Source organism: Macaca mulatta, chromosome 3, assembly GCF_049350105.2.
Source record: "Macaca mulatta isolate MMU2019108-1 chromosome 3, T2T-MMU8v2.0, whole genome shotgun sequence".
In the NCBI taxonomy this organism is placed as follows: Eukaryota; Metazoa; Chordata; class Mammalia; order Primates; family Cercopithecidae; genus Macaca; species Macaca mulatta.
In genome coordinates, this window is record NC_133408.1 from 77,792,781 (window position 1) to 77,815,268 (window position 22,488).

Genomic DNA, 22,488 nt, shown 5'->3' on the forward strand with positions numbered 1-22,488 from the left:
TAGTTATCAGGGGGGTTAAATCCCCACAGAAATATTTGTGTTCTTTTAATTTTTCATCCCATGTAAGTTCAGTATTAGTAATCATCTTTCCCTTTGCCATCTGCCCAGAAGCTACTATGAAATCACTTATCAAAGTCTTTGCTTTTGTTTGTTTCTACTTATGAGACCAGATGGTTGCCTCTTCAGTTGTAAAGTGTCAAAGTTTCTATTAGACCTACAAAAACCACAACTTACCTGCTGTGTCTGCATGTTACTGTATTCCTCCATGCTCACACTGCTATAAAGAACTATCTGGGACTAGGTAATTTATAAAGAAAAGAGGTTTAATTGACTCATAGTTCCGCAGGCTACAGGAAGCATGGTTGGAAGCCCTCAGGAAACTTACAATCATGGCAGAAGCAAAGGGGAAGCCGGCAAGTCTCATGTGGCTGGAGCAGGAGGAAAAGAGCACAAAAGGGGAGGTGCTACACACTTTCCAACAACCAGGTATCGTGACAGCTTACTGTCATGCAATAGCAAGGGGGACTTCTGCCGCAACCCCCACCTGCCAGTCACCTGCCAGGGTGATCCAGTCACCTGCCACGAGACTCCTCCTCCAACCTTGGGGATGGACATGAGATTTTGGGCAGGGATACCAATCCAAACCATATCAGTCGCCATTACAGCAGGCAGGGCAGGCAGCAGGCGGGTAGGCAGGAGGCAGGTAACCAGCAGAGGAGGCAGCAGGCAGGGCTACCTTGTGGGAGTGTTTTTCCAGGAGAGATGGCAGTTATCAAGTGCACACAGACTTGGAAAGGCATCATGGTGTACCTGGTTGGAGCATGAATCCTTGATTCCACTGTTTTCTTTGCACAGAGTCACATTACTTGATTACCAAAGAGAAGGGAACTCGTGACCCTCAGGGACAGCCTGTTTATCTATGGTCAGAAGATGGGCCTCCTGTAACATTGACTGTGCTCCCGTCTGGCCTTGTCAGTAACGCAGAGCAAATCACTTCCGCCTCTCTGCATTTGAAGTTATGTGTCATTACTCACCCAGCCCCCAGCCTCCTTCAGGCATCCTTCCTTTGTTGGGGTTTGTGGCACTTTTTCCTGTTTCCTTTCTCCTGTTTTGCCTAGCCCTCTTTAAGGGAAAGGACTAGAACTAATCAACACTTCAGATGAGACTGACCAGCTCAGAGCTGGGCGGCTCACGCTCTCCCTTCAGGACACATCCTCCCATCCCTCGTTGTAACGCAATGTTGACTTTTTTGAAGGAAGGTCTTTTCATGCACCCACTGCTGTGTCCCAGGTCGTGTTCATTTCCAGTCCATGATAAGTAGAGATATAGAGAAAATGTGTTTAGAGATTTTATAGCAATTTGAATGTTGAATTTAAGAATAAAAATGTGGGTGCGTATCGTATTTTTGTTTTATTTTACTTTCTAGCAATTCATTGCTATTGTGAATTGTGAAGTGTCCGTGCTTGACAGGTTGATAGGGACAGCAAAAACTGCTTCTTCCCCGCAGATGGCTCTGGAAGTACTAGTCTTGGCTATCTCAGGATATCACAGTCATGCCTGTGGTTTTTCTGTCCTTGGCAGCTCCAGTTTGCAAAGTTGAAGCTTTGCGTTTATGGCCCTTTGTGGCCTCGGTGTGTCATTTGTGCATAGTGAGATTTCCTCAGGCGCTGCTGGAACATGCGAGTCCACTGCCTCCAGCCAGTGGCAGATCATGGGGGACAGCATCTGTGCCTTCCCACTGTGTTGTCCACTCTTCCCGACAGGCCTGATGTGACTCCGCTGTGCTTTTGCTGACCGTCCTTAACCAGCTCCTTGCCACTGTGCAAGGGCGTGAAGGTTGGAGGGTGCCTGTGTGTACCTCTATGGCTCTCACCTTCCTGTGTCTGTTTGCCTTGAGCAGCTGTTCTAGTCTTGGCTCCATCAAGAGTCTGTACCATTGTGGGAGGCCACGTGGCCAGCAGGAGGTGAGCCAGCCCAGGAGGCATGCAGGCTCTGGGTTTGAATCCTAGTACTGCTTCAGGCATGTGAGGCTGACAGTTATACTCGCACTGTTATGAAATGAGAGCCTCCAATGCCTGTCCAACAAGTGGGGCCTTAGGAATTCCCAGTTGACCAGGGGCACTTTACTGGAACCCTGAACAGGGTCTTTGCTCCTGGGATCCAAGGGGCTGGATCCCTGAAGACCCCTTCCTCTTTTTCCTTTACCCCCAGACTCTGGTTTAGCAGGCTCTGGGGTACTGGCTGAGGGGTTCATCCTACATTTCCAGACCTCAACTGAAACCCAGCTTAGTTGTAAGATGGAACCAAACAACAGCTTAGTTGTAAGATGGAACCAAACAACATTAGAACATTTCGTTCTTTGGACAGTGAGGAAATGATTGGCAGTTTCTTAGTGGTTGCCCATTCTGGGAATACAAAAGTGCATACGACATAGCCGGGGCTTAAAGGACGTACCCAAGTAATAGAGGAAGGAGAATTGTACCTGTAGTTTAATGACTCTAAAGAGGGAACACCTGACCCCTCTGTGGACAGAGAGATGGAGTTTGAGTCCTTCACTGCCAAGGACGTCGTTGCTTCATTGCAACATTTCTCTTTTTCTAAAGAAAAAAAAAAGCTATTTGGTATTGTGAAAAAATAGCTATAAAGTTATATTTTGCTTTACTTGTCCCTTCAGAACTTCACTAAAAAAAGGTAAATTTTGTATAAATGTATTTTTATTTGTCAACATTGTGGAGGTGATAATTCCATGTAAATTAGTCTTTGAGGTCAGGTTCTTGGCATTTGCAGGGTACTTATATGGATTTTTTCAGCTTTCTAAGGCATGAATGTGGCCTTTCTAGCTCATGCATTATGAGGGGTGAGTGCCGGGGCATCTAGAGAAACAACTTAATCCTCAGAGTGCTGTCTTTACCTAAGATGGGTGAAATGGGATTAAAAATAACCCTACCCAAGGAGGACATTGAGGGCAGCTTCTGAGGAGAGGCTTTATGGAGAACAAGCTGTGTGTTTGGAGGCCAGGTATAAGTAATGTCAGGGAGGGAGAGGGGATGGTACCCTGTCACCGCACCCCATCACTCTGTCACCTTGTCACCCTGGTGTTCTCCCCCATAGCCCATCCCCCATCATCCAGTTACCCTGGGCCCTGTCGCCCTGGCTCACATCGCTGGTTCTGTCACCTCCTCACCCTGGACTCCCGTTTCTTGAGTCCTTGTTGTGGGGCTTTGAAGCTGTTGCTGCCCATATCCCCTCATCAACTATGTTCTCCTGGCAGATGGGAATGTGCTTTCTGTGGCTTTGAAATCTTCGAACACGTGGAATTTCCCACCTTGCTGTAGGTGCACGGGGCTGCAGATGCTCTCGGAGCTGCTCTGTCCCTGCCAGCCGAAGTATTTGCCCTGACCCTTCTTTGGTGCCAGGCGAGGTTGCCCTGGGGCCTTCCAGGGGACCTTTCTATCGCCTTAGGAAGCCGCTCTGGATATTGGAATGACCCTTGCAGGAAGTGCTTGAATGTAAGTTTTTGGCCAGTCCTTGGCCTCCTGAGTGGGCATGAGGGTGGGCAGGGCAAGAGGGGCTGTGGCATGGTGCAGATTAAGGGTTCGAGTCTCAGCTGGTGGGGGACAGCTTGTGAAGCTGGGAGCTGCTGGACCCCTGGTACACCCTGCCTTGGGGGTGCAGGGGAGACAGGAGAGTAGGGCCCAGGAGGTAGCGTAGTGACTGGGTCAGCCTCCTCAGCCTGTCTTTGGCCTGACCCTTCCTACCAGCAGCCTGGGCTCTCCTTTGCCACCAGTAATACTGAACTGCTCTGCTCCCTCCTCCCTGCTCCCGTGCTGTCTTCTCCTTCCGTTTCTTTGCCTGGGCCATTTCCTTGGACTTCAGCCGGACACCTTCCCCTCCTGCAGCAGTCCCTGCCACACCCCCATGCAGCCTTCTCTCCTTTGCATTCCTGCATCCAGTCCTGGGCCTCCCTCTGCCTGACCCCTCCTCATGCTGTCCTCTGTCCTCCCCCATCCTCAGCCACCCCAGATCCTGGTTGAGGACAGAGTAGAGACCTATCACCCTTCTGGTTGGCCCCTCCCCGGTGGGGAATGGGGGCAATGGGTGACACGGTGAGGTGGGACCTCATCCCCAGCCCAGGTCAGAACACCTAGTTCTCAAGCTGCAGAGCCCTACGAGGGGCCGAGACCAGAGCTAACAGGCGGGGGCTTGGGCCGGCAGAGCAAGAAGGTGGTAGCAGGTGGGGTGGGCTCACTTTGTCATGAGTTGCCTGGGTGGGGGCCACCTGGCTTTGGATGCCGCCTTCAAACTCACTGAGCATTCCCTAAATGTGCATCAATATGAACATGTTAGGTACTTGCTGGGTGCTGGTGATATGAAAGTACCTACCTGTCATTGGATGTACTAGGGGGTTTCTGTGTCTGCTGAATGATTGGCTGTGGTCGTGTCTTCCCCTTGGCCCACACCCTCCTGCATGAAGCAGCCCTTTTTCACCCATCTCACCTCTTGGCCCCTCTCACCTCCTCACCGTGTTCTGCCGGTCAGCGACCTGTGCTCCTCGCACGCCCGCAGGTGCATGCTGACCTTGCCCTTGGCCCAAGTGCACTTGTCCTCAGACATTTGCGAGACTGGCTTTTCCCTAGTCTCAGGTTGAGTGTTCCTTCCTTGCAGGAGAGGCAGCAGGTCCTCCAGGGAGGCTGGCGTCATCCTAATTTCACACCTGTGCTCTGCTGCAATTATGAACAGCATCCTGTTGACTGTCACATGTGCCCAGTTCCAGCAATACGCTCTCTGTTGCCTGCTCCCAGGCCCACGTGAGGGATCGTGCCCTGTTTCCCGGCGTGGGCATTATGCTGTTTGATGCTGGGGCAGGGGTTTGGCAGTGGGTTCTGGTGGCTACGTGGAGAACTTCACTCCCTCCTGTGTGTCCCTATGGGTGTTCTTCTGGGGCAAAGAAACACGAACTGTGAATCGCAGAGTGGATGCCCGAGCTCCGGCTGACTCCCGCCTCAGGAAAGAAGAGGGTGGCTTTGCATTCAGTTGGGCAGCCTGTAGCGATTTCTGTAGAGCGGTCCCCACTTATGCTGAGGGATGCGTTCTAAGACCCCCAGTGAATGCTTGAAATCTGAGATAGTACCGAACCCAAATGCCGTCAGTCAGAACACTTTTGTTTTCATGTCTTTCGCCTATAAATTTAATGCCTTTTCCATTTTTACTAAGCATTTATACTCACTGTGACCGGAACTTCTGCAGTTTGAGATGTGATAGCAAAACTAGCATACATTTCTTTTTCCTTTTTCTCAATTTGATGAATAGAAAATTGGCTTTTACTATAAATCTTAGCAAGTGTAGCATATGTTTTTTTTTTTTTTTAGTATTGACAACTTTTACCTTTGCACTTAAAGCACATTAGGGCTTCTCTTTGGCGTAATCAAATGGCCAGCATCGTTCCTCTTCACTTTGGAGCTGTTATTCAGTATAGTAAGGGCTACTTGAATTCAAGCCCTGTGATCTGCGGCAGTTGATCTGATGATCATCGCGACGGCTCCTCTGTGACTCGTGGGCAGGCAGCGCCTGCAGCGTGGATCTTGTGGACAGAGGGAGGAGTCACATCCTGGGCAGGACAAAGTGGGTCGGGGCCGGATCTCATCATGCTCCTCCGCACAGTGTGAAACTGATCAATTATTTATTTCTGGAATTGTCCATTTAATATTTTTGGACCACAGTTGACTGTGGGTAACTGAAGCTACAGAAAGTAAAACCAGGATAAGCGGGGGACTAGTGTATTCTCCAGGAAAATTTAAAACAGTTTCATGGTTGGGTACCTTTACTGTGTTAAAATGGTTTGAATATGGCAAATACTGTATGTGGCGTTCATGTGAACGATTTATGAAACTTTTCAATGAAGCAGGGCATTTCTTTCCTTTCTGGCACCTGGACAAAGAGGATATTTATTGCGACAATTTCCTGCGCTGGATTTGGGTGCTGTGCAACTTCTGTGATTGCTTGCTCTGTTGCAGAAGAGAAAAACTATTGGATAAGTGCTTTAAGCAGCCAGACAGAGAAAAATGATGTTTTAAACACATAGTAAATACATTGATGAAAATTTAGGAAACGGCAACTTTTTAAATTTTTTTTTTTTAATGGTGTACTTTGGCAGAGAGAGGAACCTAAAATTATTCCTTTTATTAAAATCATAGAGTAATTTAAACATAAGCTTCTTTACTTTCTGATTGAAGTGTCTGGTCTTTTAAGGTGGTAACTATGTTTAAATTACATTTTTATATTCCTGTACCATGCACGTTTAGCTCATAGTGAGTTTTGGAATGACTTGCTTTCACTGTTATTTCTCCTTGGGGTTTTAAGTGCTGCCATATGTGCCAGGCTCCCCGTCCGGGGTGTGCCTGTCCTCTGCTCTCTGGGCCTCTTTGGCCTCTGGTGTCAGATGGGCCTCATCACCTGTGTTTGCTGCCACAGGTTATGAGTCTCGGCAAAGGGGGTCACTTAGGTAGGGTTTGTGATCCTGTCTTTGTCATGCAGTCAATAATCACTTTGGCAGTTTCCCCAGAACCTGTTAAATATTTATGTGTGTTTCAAGCAGACCCTGCGAAACTGGTTGCTGGTACATTTATTATTATTATCATCTTAACTAGAAAGAAACAAAGTATTCAAAGTGACTGTGATATGAATATTAGCATTGTTTTTAACTTTTGTGAGGTTTTCTATCATTGATCTTAAAGAAGAAAGTAAATATTTAGCTCATATTTAGTTTTTCCTCGTACTGAATTTTCTGTGACTTAATTTGTATGTTTGTTAGTGTTTTTGGAAAAGTGGTAGGAAACCATGTTTCTGTTTCTGAAGATGGGCTTCAGCCTGCAGCTCTGCGAGGGGTTCTCTGGTGTTTGTTGAGGGTCATTCAAGTTCTGTGAAGGATTTCAGCCCCGATCCCAGCAGCCAGAGTGGGGGACAGAAGAATGTTTCTCCACCAGCTCTTTCTAGGTGCCTGAGATCCTGCGTAGCATGCAGGAACTGGGATTTGATCACTTGATAGTATGACTTAAGAAGAAAAAAAAAAAAACCTATAAAAGGAGTAAACTCGCAGGAAAAAGAAAACTTCTCATTCTTGGTAGGAAATTCCAAAGTATAGTGGAAATGTAAGGAGCTGGTTGTAGCATTTATTTCATGGGGAAAGTGGCATCTGCATAATTGTTAAGGATGGTTACTCTTTTTGTTTTTTTTCATTTAAAAATGTTTCACTTTAAGTTCTGGGACACATGCACAGAATGTGCAGGTTTGTTACATAGGTATACATGCGCCATGGTGGTTTGCTGCACCTATCAACCCATCATCTAGGTTTTAAGCCCCCCATGCATTAGGTATTGTCCTAATGCTCTCCCTCCCCTCATCCCCTACCCCCTGACAGGCCCCAGTGTGTGATGTTCCCCTCCCTGTGTCTATATGTTCTCATCGTTCAACTCCCACTTATGAGTGAGAACATGCAGTGTTTGGTTTTCTGTTCCTGTGTTAGTTTGCTGAGAATGATGGCTTCCAGCTCCAAAGGATGGTCACTCTTAAGATGAAGTCTCTTTGCAGGGGCTTCTGTCTCTGCCCGCAGTGATGTTCTTCAGCCTTGTTTTCCTCCTTCATGTAGGTGTCACCGTACACCTGTGGGCCTAGCCCTTCCTCCTTGCAGTCTTCACTTTTGGACACCTTTTCAGTGGGGCCTTCCCTTATGTTCTGTGTAAATTGCAGTCTCCGCCCTGTTTATCCAGCTCTATTCTGTTCTTTTATTCCATAGCACTGCACTCTCAGATTATAAACAAGTAAATGGTGTGTTTATTGCTTACTATCTGTTTTCTTTAGATAAAATACAAACTCCATAGGGCAGGATTGTTGCTTTAAACACTCATGTGCTGGGCATAGAGTCATTGCTTGGTAAATATTTGTTGAATGGATCAGTCTCTCTGAAGATTGACTATTTTTCTTCTGCTTGAGTGACCAAGAGGTTGGATACTCCAAGTCTCTGAAACTCTGTGATTGGTTATCCATGACTGTGTCACGCTTGGGTAAAGATTTTGAGGGGTTCAACAAGCTTAGACATTGGACAGTAATTGCAGGGCCTCTCTTGCTGCTTAAACGTTCTTGACCCTGAGAGCTGTGAATGGCAACCTCTGCTCTCAGAGTTTCGACGGTTATGATTTCAGTGTGTATGGGACTTATGTTGGGCTCCTGGTGAACTGGCTATTAACGTGTTTTTGAAACCTGCCCTTAACGTACAAATTACTTTGGAATAAAGTTAGATCTCTGGTCCTCAAAGAGTGGAGTATTAGATGTAGAGTGTGGGTTGAAGACCCAGGCTGGAGAGTCCCTGAGTTCTGTACTCGGGGACCCTCGTGTGAGTGAGCTCTCACTCATCTCAGGCAGTGTGCTCAGGAAGCAGCAGTGAGCGAGCGGCCTGAGCCGAGGGTGCCACAGTGGCCTCGTGGGTGGAAGTGGATGTAGAAGGCAAAATAATCAGGATCAGTTAGCAGTTCACAGGTGGATAAGGAGGAGTTGGAGGCTGACTGATTTCTGCATGGGTAACTAAGCCATGCAGATGGCTGACAGGCATTCAGGGAGGTGAGGGTGATGCCAGCATTTCAGAAGAAAGACATTTCAAGCCAAACTCATCTTCCCATTCCCCAAACTGGCCTCCCCTCCCTGTATTAATTCTCCCTTGAACTGGGTTCTGGGCTTCCTGATTTGAGGGAGCTTGTATCCCCTTCCCTTTCTTCCCTTCTGCTGGACACAGTTCCACAAGCCTCCGGATCTTGGCTTGGGAATCCTCTGTCCCCTCTTTGTTCTGGCACTTAGTCAGTGGGCTGGAATCGTCTGGGCCTGCTGAGTCCCTGGCCTCCTCCCTTTGCTGGGTGCCCAGAGCGCCTTGGACTCCCCTGGAGTGACAGAGGAGAGTCTCTGCATTGGGGAGATCAGAACTGGGCCTGCTGCATGTTGAGCAGTCTGGAGTGGGGTCAAGCAAAGTATGGCCATGGCTTTGTGGTTGCGCCTCGTAGGCCCCTCCAGGAGCTGGTGCCAGTGCAGGGTGAACAGATCTGTGTATCTGACCATCACACTTCAATGGGTCCAGAGACCCCAAGAACCTCATTTCAGAGAATGAGGCCTTGGCTAAGTGGTGCTAAAAAGCAATTTCCATCTAAACACCTGGTTGATAATATGGACACAGGAAGATACTCTCTTCAGATCTACTGATAAGGAACAAGGTTCCTAACTTAGGGAGAAAGTATTTAGGTAAAGAAGTGTTTTGTAACTTCAGCAGTGTATAAGGAGGTGCCTGTTGTCATATCTGTAGATTACCTGTATCTGTGTACATTTTAAGTTTGTATTACTTGTGTTTCCACACATGGTTCAAAATTCATATTTATGAATATATACATATATATGTGACTGTGACGCATGTGCACACGCACACACACACACACTCTTCAAGCTTTTCGTGTGAGTGAGTGTCCCTCCTTTCGGTGGCAGCATTAGGAGCACATGGCCTGGCAGCTGCTTCCTGTGGTGGAGCCCCGTTGCCCCTGACTCCCTTGCTGTTGGTTGAAGCTGGAGCAGTAACCAGACTATTGCACTTATAACTGCTTCTCAAGTACGTAAGAATAGGTTCACCTGTTGAGTGAAAGGACAGGTGAAGACTTTCTGTGTTTCTGTCCTTGGCACCCCCTTGCAGTTGTTAGGCTGCAACAAAGTGAGAGACTGTCTCCTTGGGGCAACGTTGAGAAAGGAGCTAGCATGTGTTTTGTGACAGGACTTTGTATACCTCATCTCACTCAGTTTTCCTACCAAACTTTTTGAAATGGGTATGATCCAAATTTGCCTATAGTAAAAGTGAAGCTCAGAAACTTTGGTTGACTTATCCAGCCCGGCCAAATAGCTGAGAACGCAGAAGGTGCTGGCTGCAGCCTTTATTTTCTCTGGCCCCAAACCTGAGCTCCTTCCTCCCTCCCCTCATCTGGCATCGTCATTTGGAGGTAGTTTATCATAATCTTTTCCATCTTCCTTTTCTCTCTGTGTGCCATTCTGGGTAGTTTCTATTACTGTGTCTTCATAGGGTGCTCCTACCCTAGGCCTCTCCAGACCACTCCAGCCCTTGGGCGAGGGAGCCTCACGGTGTGTCTTTGGAGATTGGTCACTGGGGATAGAGGGAGGGGAGAGAAGCGTGGTGTCCAATGTCTGGTTAATCCTGCCCGCATATTTTTCATCTCCTGTATTGCATTTTTCATCTGTAGGGTTGGATTTGGTCATTTTGTATCTTCCACTTCTCTGCTTATCACTCATGCTTTGCTTTTCCTTCTTGAATGCACAGAGCATATTTATCTTCATCATTTTAATATATCGCCTTCTATATCCATCATCTTGGACATTTCTGTATCCATTTCTGCTGGCTGATTTCCTGTATCATGATGGGTTTTATTTTCTTTTCTTGCTTGGTACTTTTTGTTTCGATCCCAGTCATTGTAAATTTCATCTGGTTGGGTGCTGGCTGTTTCTTGGGAGGGGGCTATTCTTTTCAATATTTTGGACTTTATTCTGGAAAAAAGCTGCTTGGAAATAGTTTTACCCTTTTGAGGCTGGCTTATAAGCTTTGTTAGCTGGGCCCAGAGTCACTTTTAGTTTGGGGCTTATTTGCCCCGTTGAGGCAGGACCCTTCTGAGGGCTGTCTTGTGTCCCATGCGTAAGGAAGTTTTCCTTTTGGGTTGGTGGGAACACACTTCTCTCCAGATGGCTCTGTCTGCTTCATTCTGGTGGTTCCTCCCAGTCTTGGTATTTTCCTTACATGCATGCATCATTAATCCTCAGCTGGAGATGTGTGGGGAGCCCCCTCTCTTGAGTGCTATCCTCTCTGCCTTGACTTTCCTGAGTGTTGAGCTCTGTCTCCTTAGGATGACCCCAGGCTGTGCCTGGAAGGGAGATCCCCCCTCCCTGCGCTGCTGCTGGGAAGCTCTCCCCAACCAGTGAGTGGGCACTGGTAGAGCTGCGTCATGTGGATCATGTCTCAGGAATTACTGTCCCATGCTGCCTGTTGTCAAATGTATGAAAACTGTTTCAGTTTTAATTATTTAAGGAGAGAGGGTACATCTAATCTTTTATATTCCATATTGGCCAGAAGCTCAGAAGTCACCCATGATATTATTTTAACCATGGTTCTAGGAATAGATCTGCTTTGGAACATTTTTGTGGAGTGTGCAGACTCAGCCTTTGAACTCCGAAGAAGTTTAGATGTCATATGGTCCAAAAACCTGATTTTATTGGTGAGGAAATAGGCCCAGAGTGAAGTTATTTGCTCAGAATCATAGTTTGTCACACTGGCAGTTTGTAAACATTTGGCTCATCCCACAATAAGATTTTTCATACCTGAAGGGCGAGGTGAACTGTTTCTCATGGCCCACAGCAAGGTTGGGATCCACCAATTCTTCCTGCTGTAATGGCTGCCCGAGTTTGGTCTTACTGGGAAAAGTCTCTTTGGCAGAGGGATTGAGTTTCCTGAGCCCTGAGATCTGTGCTGTTTATTCATTTTTATGAATAAAACGAGCTTTATCCAAAACCTCTGGGGAGCATCACCTTGAATCGCCGTCCTCTTGCCCTGCCAGCGCAGCCCTTCTGCTTGCACCTGGAAGCTGCTCCATACCCTTCCCTGCTCCAGATCACACCTGCCCTTCGAAGGGCTGCCACACCTGGGAGCCCCAGGCTGGAGCTCCAGGCCAGACCTAGCTTACCTCATTCCGCCTCCAAATTCTTGGCATCGGCTGCCGTTTACCCTTGGCCCCCTGCCCTCTGCCTGTGGGAGGGACTTAGAAATGAGGAAAAGCCACCACCAAGGATTACATCATATCAAACCCTGGGGCCTTTTCCTGGTCAGCCAGGACAATGAGAGTTATTTCCAAATTCTGAGATTATTGTTGAGAAAGTTCAAGGAAGAGATTCCTCTCTTCCTTCTGCTCATGGGGGGAGAGTGTGGGTGTGTCACGTGCTTCCTACAGCCCTGATCTGCTACGAAGGCAACCCTGGCTCCGTTGATCACTCTCACAGCTGCACATAGTTTGCTTCTCTGGTTTTAGTGTAGAGGTTGCGGGGGTTGTGGGACCCAGAGAGAAAACGAGAAGCTTGAAGTGGAAGAAGTTGGGCTCAGCGCAATTGCAATGGCTTTGTGCACCCCACCTGGGAGCTCAGGAGGGCTCAGGATTGCACTGCCGGTTTTTTTTGTTTTTGTTTTTTTTTTTTTTTTTTTTTGAGACAGAGTCTTGCTCTGTCACCCAGGCTGGAGTGCAGTGGTACGATCTCGGCTTACGGCAACCTCTGCCTCCCTGGTTCAAGAGACTCTCCTGCCTCAGCCTCCTGAGTAGCTGGGACTACAGGCACCTGCCACCATGCCTGGCTAATTTTTTGTATTTTTTTTTTTTTTTTTTTTTGAGACGGAGTCTCACGCTGTTGCCCAGGCTGGAGTGCAGTGGCGCGATCTCGGCTCACTGCAAGCTCCGCCTCCTGGGTTCACGCCATTCTCCTGCCTCAGCCTCCTGAGTAGCTGGGACTACAGGCGCCCGCCACCGCGCCCGGCTAATTTTTTGTATTTTTAGTAGAGACGGGGTTTCACTGTGGTCTCGATCTCCTGACCTTGTGATCCACCCGCCTCGGCCTCCCAAAGTGCTGGGATTACAGGCTTGAGCCACCGCGCCCGGCCAATTTTTTGTATTTTTAATAAAGATGGGTTTTCACTCTGTTAGCCAGGATGGTCTTGATCTCCTGACCTCATGATCCGTCCACCTCAGACTCCCAAAGTGCTGGGATTACAGTTGTGAGCCACCGCGCCCGGCCATGCACTCCCGGTTTTAGACAAGGAAATTGAAGGTCAGAGATGTTAAGGGGTTGTCCCCACAGCGAGTGCACCAAAAAGCTCTGCTCTCCTTAGCGTGCCACACTGTCTTTTGATAATTAGGCCTTGTTTTACTTGGTCCTTTTTATTTGGGGTCTGGATGTGCACATGTGGATGGGTGTGCGCATGATAGAGCTGGGTAGCTCTGTGTTCTCTTTGCCTCCTGAAGGGATTTGGCATGTTGGTGACATTTTGACCTGGTCCTTTGGGGCCTCCTGAAGCTTAGTGTATGCACTGATTCTCTGTAATCCACAAGAGGAACGTGACAGGACTAGGAAATATTCAGGGAGGGGAACCTGGAATCTCTCCCACTTTTCTAGAGCTTTGAATTGTGGTTGGCTAGAATACCCTGGGGCCAGGAATGAAACATGTATTATTCCATGTGGAAGTTTGTTGTTTGTTTTCAAGTTGTATTTATTTATTTACTTATTTATTTTTTTGAGACGGAATCTCTCTCTGTCCCCCAGGCTGGAGTGCAGTGGCGCCATCTCGGCTCACTGCAAGCTCCGCCTCCCAGGTTTACGCCATTCTCCTGCTTCAGCCTCCTGAGTAGCTGGGACTACAGGCGTCCACCACCACGCCCGGCTGATTTTTTGTATTTTTAGTAGAGATGGGGTTTCACTGTGTTAGCCAGGATGGTCTCGATTTCCTGACCTCGTGATCCGCCCACCTTGGCCTCCCAAAGTGCTGGGATTACAGGCGTGAGCCACCACGCCCGGCCTCAAGTTATATTTAAAGTATGTAAATACAATTTGACTGTAACTTGCATTGTCACTGATCCTCTTGTAGTACTTTAAAGATTGTGTTGTCAGCATTATTAAGTGGGTAGTTTAGAGATTCCGATCTTCTAATTTCTCAGACTGTTAAGTTACTGTAGAATTCGTGGTCGATTAAGGTAGTGCTACATGTTGACTATACTAACAAATTAATATTATGTTAATACATGTGGATATTTTGGTGTCTGAATAGTTGCCTTTTTGTTAAAGTTGGGGATGGAGGAAGTGGTGGGGAGGGGTGAAGGTAGGGGAGGAAGAGGTAGAGATGATAGTAGAGGTGGTGGTGGAGGGGGAGGAGGAAATAGAGATAATGAAGAGTGTGGAGGTGGATGTGATGGTAGCAGTGGAGGTGTTGGAGGTATAAGAGGTGAAGGGTGGTGGGAAGGAGTAGAGGTGATGGAATGGGTAGAAGTGGTGATGAAGGGGTAGGTAGTGGAGGAGGAGGAGCTGGAGGTGAAGGTGGAGGTGGTAGAGGAGGTAGAGGAGGTGGAGGTGATGTTGGAGATGATGGAAGTGATGGTGGAGGTGAGGATAGAGATGGTGGAGGAGGTAAGGTGAGGATGGAGGAGGTGGAGATGATGTGATAGTAGAGGAGGTGGAGGTGATGGTGGAGATGGTGGAAGTGATGGTGGAGGTGGTGGAGGAGGTGGAGGTGAGGATGGAGGAGGTGGAGGTGAGGATGGAGGAGGTGGAGGTGATAGAGGTAGCAGAAGAGGTGGAGGTGATGGTGGAGGAGGTGGAAGTGATGGTAGAGGAGGTGGAGGTGAGGATGGAGGAGGTGGAGGTGATGTGATAGTAGAGGAGGTGGAGGTGATGGTGGAGATGGTGGAAGTGATGGTGGAGGAGGTAGAGGTGAGGATGGAGAAGGTGGAGGTGATAGAGGTAGCAGAGGAGGTGGAGGTGATGGTGGAGGAGGTGGAAGTGATGGTGGAGATGGTAGAGGAGATGGTTGAAATGCTGGCGGTGATGATGGAGTTGGTAGTGAAATGATGGTGGGGGTGGTAGAGGAGATGGAGGTGGCGGTGCAGGAAGTGGAGAAGGTAGAGGAGGAGATGATGTGGCAGTGGAGGTGATGGAGATGGAAGGAGGTGGTGGGAAGGGGTGGAGTGCTGGTGCAAATATTTGGAGGGGAGGTAGTGACAGTGGAGGAGGAGGAGGCAGTGGCAGCAGGGGCAGTAGTGGCAGTAGTAAAAATAGCAGCTGAGATTTACTGAGCCGTGCTTTCCATGTGTGATCACACTAAATCTTCAATAGTCCTTGGAGGTTATAATCACACAGGGTGGTTTAATGTCTTCCCCAAGGTCATGTAGCTACGCTTCTGTAGAAATTCTAGAGCTAGTGCTGTCCCCCTTTCGGCCAAAATGCCTCATTGATGTGGGAATACCAGATCCGAAAACAGGAACAAAACTGACTTGGCAAAGGCATTTTATTTTGGGAAAACCATTTGTCAAGATTGACAGGCTCTGGGCAGGAGGTTTCTTTGTAGGGTGATGGAAATGTTCTAAAATTAGATTGTGGCGATGGTTGTACAGATCTTTAATTATACTAACATTCATTGGTTTGTATGCTTCCAACAGATGAAATTTATGTTACATAATTTATATCTCAATAGAGCTGTTTTAAAATGTAAATGACTGATAGACTCCTCCCCTTGTGAATAACCAGAATTGATGTTTCTGTGCTGAACACTGCAGAGTGGGTGGTTAAAGTGAGGCAGCTCATACACTACTTTTGCTTTTAATTCAAGAATTGCTGCGCTTGGAGGTAGTTCTGTGGAAATAAGTGCCTGAATATGGAGTACAAGCCACTGATCTGTGTCTTTTTAGGCTGTGTGATTTTAGTGAAAATGCGATCATTTTTTATGTGGTGGCGTTTTCCCTGCCAGGCCAGGCATTCTTACCATGTGGGAGAAAAGTTTTTTTCTACTCTGACCAGGGCTTATCCATATATTTTCATGTCGGGCTCAGCAGCCTATATGAATACAATTGTAAGTAAAGAGCATCCTCCTTGTTCCTTGATACAAGACACCTGGCTTGCTGAGTTTTCTTTTTCCCCATCTCAGGCTTTTGGAAGCAGCTATTGTTTTGGTTTAAGGATCAGTTTGACTGAAATCTCTGCTTAAAAACCTCTTGCTCCCTTTCCTCTTGCATAGACATGAAGTGTAATATCAAAACAGGCAGTGTCATTTTGGGTGAGAAAAATGGCTCCGGCTCCTTTATTATGAGGGTTATTTCCATTTGAGGGACTAGTTTTGCACACCTTGCAACTGGCAGAGTTGGAGTGCTGATACTGCAGCTTTTACCAAGTTCACTAATGTTTTAGGAATTTTTTTTTCAGCCTTTTTCAGCCTTGTGGAGTTTCTGCATGTTTTAGGAATTCTCTGAGTGACAGATTATGTAGTTACCCGTGGCTCAGTTGTTAAGGACATGTTCTCTGATTCAACCCCAGTGGGTCTCACACCCACGGTTATGAGATGTGATTTGCTGGGCAAGCTGCTGTCCTCCTTTTTCCTCATTGGTAAGGATGAGGTAACAACAGTACCCATCAGAGACAGGATTTAAGTGGGAATGTGTGTAAACTGTCTAGCACTGTACCTGGTACCCAGGAACTGTAATATTAGTAGAAACCCTGCCATTTTTACATTAATATTTAATTAAAAAATGTGATTATATGGCTGAGGGAGGGTAGTTGTGAAATCTGTAACTACACTGTATCTGACGTCTTGTGTGTATTCAAAGTTCTAGAACAGGCATATGTGCAGTTCGTACAGAGGGTATCAGGCGTTGGAAGGGAGCTGATGAGCTGGGTGATGCCTCCATTTTCAAAATGCAGGTAACACAGGTAGTCAGTCTTCACTCAGGCTGCGATAGCTTAATGGGCTTGTGGTTTGAAACATTTTCCTTCTTTAAGTGCATCCTGTGTGAAATGACGAACCCCATCCCTGTTGCATTTCACATGTTCATCTGCAGACTCAACACCCTTGGGTGGACTCCAGCAATGTGCCTCACCTGTCTCAGCTGATGTCCCTGGCTGAGCAGGAGGGGTTTGGGAAACTGCCTGCAGGAAGGCCCCAGGGAGCTCTGAGACCCGGACGGTGGGTCATGTAGGATTGTGTCTTCTTTGCCTTTGCACCAAAAATCTGAGGGTAGCTGCAGGAGAGGGTTGCGGGGGGGCGCTGGAAGATCCCCTTTTAATTGCACCTTCAGGAGCAGTTCTCATCCACTGTTCTCATCTGTTACTTTTTTTTTTTTTTTTTTTTAATTTGGTTGGTTGTTTTTGCATACCTGTAGTGTTTAAAGTTGATCCCTGTTAAGCCTGTAGGTTTTGATGAGGCATTCTTCCAGGTGGAAGACATTTCGAGTCCCTGTCATTCTGTTCTCTGTGGCATTGGTCTTTGTTTACCTTAGTGGAGTTATTAAGTGTGCCTTCTGTGCCGTTCTCTGGGTTCTGAAAATATTGTGCACAGGGCAGGCTGAGGACACAGCCACGTGATACCCACTGTAGAGAGAGGGAGAGTGAGACCTCCTACGCAGGCTGCCAGTCGTGTGTTCAGTAGTAAGGTCAGTGCCCGCTGTCTACCGAACACTCAGTACCTTTAGTTGCTGGGCAAGTCCTTTATTTGTTATTTTAATTTGAACCTCAGAAGTGACCTGTGAAGTGGCCATTCTGCCTCAGGAATGTGTGGAGATACCCCAAAGGTGAGGCAGTTGCCCTGAGTTCCAGGACTAACCAGCATGTGGGGCCTGGGATCTGAGTCAGCGTCCGGCCTGCTGTGCAGTCCTTCCATTTGTCACCTGCAGTGCCCGCTGCACTGATGATGGCACGCCTCTCATCCAGTTGCCTCTCCAGCTCTGTGTTGCTGGAGCTCTGTGTTGCTCCAGCTCTGTGTTGCTCCCGCTTTTTAGATAAGAAAACTGCCTGAATCGTCCAATGAACAACATCCCCTGGTTCTCTGGGGCCGGTTCCTCTTGTGCATCTTGTAGTGTTTAGTTGGCACCCAGCAGAGGCAAGAGTGCATTTGATGCTCTAGTTGAAACGGAATGCCAATAACTGGTGGAAGGGGCTGCTTCTCCTCTGTTTTGTGCCCAGGCTACCTCGTGATGCTTTTTGCTGAAGCCTGGGCTTTGAAAGGTGAATGGTGGAACATTCTTGTCCCTCCATCCTCACAGAGAGGCAGAGGCATCCGTGCCCCCAGATCTTGGGGCGAGGCTGGGCTGTGTGCCGGGGTTGTGAGGATGAGTCAAGGATGCCCGTTTCTGGGGAGAGGGTAGGCACCAATCCATTGGCCCTTGTTACTTCCTGCTTGGAATTAAAGCAGGGCTGCAGGGTAAGGTACGAGGAGGCAGACTTTTCGTTGGGGTTGTCAGAGAAAGTGTGCAAAGGACGAGCCTTGAGGATGGGTTGATGGGGTGTGCATGGTGGGTGGGGTGGAGAACATTCTACATAGTGAGCATCCAGGGCTGAGTGCTATGAGAGGCACGCAGCAGTCGCTTTGGAGTCAAGGAAAACCAACTGGGTTGGTGGCTCCTAGAGAGCCATGGAGGTATGTGCCACATTACATTAGGAAGGGCAGTTCACACATAGACACCCGGGTCCCCTTCTGAGGGCCTGACTTAGGTCTGGCTGGGGCCTGGGAGCCTGCATTTCTACCGTGTTCTCCCAGGTGAGGACCAGCCACACCAGGCCACCTGGTACCCTAATAGGCATGCCCACAGAGTCCACAGCAAGCTCACCATTTTCTTCCTCCCACGAGTCACTTTTTTTTTTTTTTTTTTTTTTGGCTATATGAATCAACCCAAATGTCCATCAGTGACAGACTGGATTACGAGTCACTTTTTATGTGTACTCTGTGAAACCTCCGGCCCTTCATCTGCAGAGTGAGGGACATAAAGCCACCTGCCTCTGTTAGCCAGGGTGTTGGCAGTCTGCAGTGGGCACCCTCTGGAGGGCGTGGGTTGGGGGTGGGGAGCAAAAGAAAAACAGAGTTTAATGGAGGGTCTGGAGAAAGCAGCTGAGTTGTGGTTCCTAGCCTGGGGCCAGCAAGGAGCCTGAGGGAGTGAGGCCAGGGGGCATTTGTGCAACCCCCAGAGCGTGGCTTACAGAAGGAACAGCCCAGCTGGCCTCCCAGGCTGTGTTCCTGCCTGGCCTGGCTCCATCGGCCGCCCACCACTGGGGCCAGCAGACCAGCTATTGGTCGATGCAGCTGAGGCAGACTCATGCCCGGCACAGGACAGAGGAGCAGACAGAAACCATTCTCCTCACCCACTGGAGGGCTCTGTTACAGGAGATGGCTCAGCAAAGGGCCTGGGACTAGGTCACCCCAGGAGAGGGAGAGCTTCTCGTTTTCATCTTTATGAAGGTGGTGTTTCTGCCCCGATCTGCTCTACCGGCTTATTCTGACTTTGGCAAGTTTTTCTAAAGCATGTGGATTTGGGAAAGTTCAGCATTAGTGAAGTGACCTGTGGGACTTTAATTAAGGAGCTTGGCTGCCCTCTCCCATCCTTCCACCTTCCCCTAGAGGTAGAGAGCATAGTGATTAAGGGCTCTGAGTAAAAAGCAGACTCACAGTCGGGCGCCGTGGCTCACGCCTGTAATCACAGCACTTCGGGAGGCCAAGGCGGGTGGATGACGAAGTCAGGAGATTGAGACCATCCTGGCCAACATGGTGAAACCCCATCTCTACTAAAATACATAAAATTAGCCGGGCGTGGTGGTGCGCACCTGTAGTCCCAGCTATTCGGGAGGCTGAGGCAGGGGAATAGCTTGAACCTGGGAGGCGGAGATTGCAGTGAGCCGAGATCACGCCACTGCACTCCAGTCTGGTGACAGAGCGAGACTCTGTCTCAAAATAATAAAAAAAAGCAAACTCACAGGGCCTCCCCCATTCCCTTCCCAGTCCTTCCCCCAGTGGGCTAGGCTGGGAAACAGACACACAGACAAACAAAAACTAACCTGGAGAGGAAACCAAGCTAACACAATGATAAACCCTTTATTCTTGTCCCTGTGTTCATTGCCCTGCACCTGGCAAAGTGCCACTGTTTGCCTCTGAATGGTGGGTAGACATTTGCCCCTGACCTTCCAGCTCTGTCAGGATGATCTTTTTAGTGCCACGGTGGCTAACTTTTTACCTGCTGCCTTTTGTGTTTTGGCTTTATTTTACAATCACTGTAATTTGTCATACTATGAAATCTTTCTTGGCTTCTCAAGAGAACAGATTTCATGTCTGAAGTGTCTATCTGTTGAATTAAAGAAGGTACATTTCTTTTTTGACCTTGGAATTTCATAAACAAATGAGCCACTTGTTGAAATTTTGTTCTTACTGCCATAATTTGTCATTCAGGCCTGTCAGATTTTTAACAGTGCTTGAAGCATAGAGTTGCAAGATAAAATATAGTATCCCCACTTAAATTACAGATAAGCTACAAATACATTTTAAGGGTAAGTCTCATGAAATATTGTGACATACTTATACCAAAAAAGTATTAATTATTAATCTGAAATTCAAATTTAATTGGACATCCTGTATTTGTATTTGCTAAATCTGGTGACACTATTTAGACAAGGTTGCCTTAAATTAGGTTTGCAAGCTACTTGTCTTCTAAATAGATGTCTCAGTTGGCACTTAAAAGAGGAGGTCTCGGGCAAAGCAGTCATCTGACAGAGGAATGGGCCTCGCACCTCACAGTGCACAGGAAGCACCCAACGGGCTTGTTAATCTGCAGGGCCTTGCTCCTTGCAGGACAGGCCTGGAGCAGGGCTGTGCAGGCCCTGGGTGATCTGGAGGCTAGTCCCACCCACCCTTTAAAATAGGTGGGGTAGCATATCTTCTGGATATAGTCTGTCAGTGTTTGTGGGATCAACCCAATAGCAACATTTGTATTAGCAGTGTGTAGTAATTATTCACATACATAGCAGTAAATATTTCAGATGAGATGTTTTAATAATTTAAGCAAACTTTGAAACTATTTTGATGTTTGCATGGAAGAAAATGACTAAGGAATTCATATAAAAGAAGCAAGAGGGGAAATGTTCTGCTGATGAGAAAACACGTTGGCAGGCTGTGAGAATGGAAAATGTGGGATTGCCGGCCCAGGAGCGGGCAGCTCTGTGGAACCGGCGAGGAGGTGGCTGAGAAACACTTGGATGTGTGTAAGATTATAACATGTGAGCGGGGTGACCTCCCTAATCAGACAAAAGGAAGGCTTGAGTGCTAAGTTGGCCTGGTAGAACTGGTCAGCCACTTTTAGGGGGAAGGAGTCATTGTATTTTCTCCCCTTTTACTATCCCCCAAAATAAATGTCAGGAAGAGGAAAGAATAATACATCAAGTCAGAAGAGAAATCAGAGTAAAACACAGATGAAGGTTTTTCAATTTTCTTGATAGAGGCTGAAAATGATTTTCAAGGTTAAATGATGAGCCAAAAAGATAAAGTCAGTAAACTTGACTACATTGAATTATACTTTTAAGAATCAAAAGTACAATTAAATTTAAAGACAAGCAAAGTGGGAAAAACATTTTCTACAAATGTGAATGAACTTACTTGCCTACTGCGTAAAAAGCTCGTCATGGGAGAAGTGGAAGCAAGTCTGTGTTCAGTGACAGTGGGCTGGGGTGACAGTGGGCTGGGAGGCCTGCGGGCCACCAGGGATGGGTGCTCACCCAGGGCTCAGCCTAGCTTGATGTTTTCCATCATAAACAGATGAGCAGATTGACTCAGAAAATCCAGGTAACTGACCCCGAGCCCTTAGCTGATGAGTGTCGGGTTTGTGATTCATTCATGGACATTTTTTACTGGGAACCCCTTGTGCCCTCATGATCGAGTCTAGCTGACCTGCTAAAGGATAGCCCAAAAGAAGAAATACAGAGGTCTAATTCGCTTATGAAAAATGTTCAACCTCAGCGTTATAGACCTGCATGTTAAAACCACAGGGTGGGGCCGCTGCTTACCTCTGGAATTAGCCAGAAAAAAATTCCAGAAAAATAAACAGTCACTGGCTGGCTTGGGTGTTATGAAACAGGCGGTTGCCTTCACTCCGGGTGGAAGGGTGAGTGTGTGAAGAAGAGTTTGACTGTGTGTATCTAGAATCTTAAAAAAGTGCACGTGGCCTCTGGCCTAGTCCTTCTACTTCTAGGGATCCTAAGCAAATAATCAGAAATGTGGACAAAGTTTTGTGCCCGAAGGTGTTTATTTGATCATTATTTATGCTGTCTGAAAGTTGAAAACAACTGCAGAGTGTCTACTAGAGTAGTTTAGAATATGAAAAAAAATGATATTTACCGAAGTTTTAAAATAGTTGAAGACAGGGACAGGAAAACACATAATTATTTACACAATCTGATTTCAGCCGTGTCTAGTTTTGTACAACAAAGGTGCAAAGACCACGGGAATGCTGTTATCCCACTGTTGTAGGATTTAGGCTAATTTTATATCTACTCTAGGTTAGATATTTATATAAAAATTTTCTTTGCGTGGATTGTTGTAAAATTCAGAAAAGAGGAAAAATATTTCTCTCAGATGCTAAAGAGCAGACTGGGTGGGAAATGTTGGCCATGGAACTGCAGAAACTAGATGGGAGATGGCTGAACTTGAGGGGCTGAGCTGGGAGGTACCACCCTCTCGGATAGCCAGGGGAACCCAGCTCCCTCCTCAGTGCCTCTTGTGGGGGTTCTTGAGGACCTTGCCCTTTCCTCCCAGACACTGTGTGCTCCAAACAGCCCTTCCCCTCTTTCTTAGTCAAAAGCTTACATTTCCAACAACCTGTATGTTCATCAGTAGGATATTGGTGAAAT

General features: G+C 47.4%; 1 protein-coding gene across 49 annotated transcripts in view; it reads left to right on the top strand.

The window, feature by feature from the left end:
• Positions 1-22,488, top strand: part of GRB10 (growth factor receptor bound protein 10) — a 203,807-nt gene that overhangs the window by 66,948 nt on the left and 114,371 nt on the right.